Source organism: Mizuhopecten yessoensis, unplaced genomic scaffold (genome assembly GCF_002113885.1).
Source record: "Mizuhopecten yessoensis strain PY_sf001 unplaced genomic scaffold, ASM211388v2 scaffold716117, whole genome shotgun sequence".
Classification (NCBI taxonomy): Eukaryota; Metazoa; Mollusca; class Bivalvia; order Pectinida; family Pectinidae; genus Mizuhopecten; species Mizuhopecten yessoensis.
In genome coordinates this window covers 102,003-102,359 of record NW_018479956.1, presented here as the reverse complement: position 1 = coordinate 102,359, position 357 = coordinate 102,003, and the positions used below count along the sequence as shown (strand labels likewise).

At 47.3% G+C, this 357-nt stretch overlaps 1 long non-coding RNA gene across 1 annotated transcript in view; it reads left to right on the top strand.

The window, feature by feature from the left end:
- The window catches only part of LOC110441748, a 3,642-nt gene that overhangs the window by 398 nt on the left and 2,887 nt on the right, over positions 1–357 (top strand). The window lies entirely within an intron of this gene.

Genomic DNA, 357 nt, shown 5'->3' with positions numbered 1-357 from the left:
GGGGGGGGGGGGGAGGTCAGCGATTAACTGATGTAGGAGTAACTTACAGGTGAGGTAGGGGCAGCAATTTACTTAGGTAGGACTAACCTACAGGGGGGGAGGCGCAATTTACGTATGTAGGAGTCACTTACAGGTGACGTGGGGGCAACAATTTACTTAGGTAGTAGTAACTTATAGGTGACCGGGGGGCAGCAATTTACTCAGGTAGGAGTAACTTACAGGTGACAGGGACAGTAATTTACTTAGGTACATATAGGCATAACTTACAGATGACGGGGACAGCAATTTACTTAGGTAGGAGTAACTTACAGGTGACGGGGGGGGCAGCAATTTACTTATATAGAAGTAACCTACAGG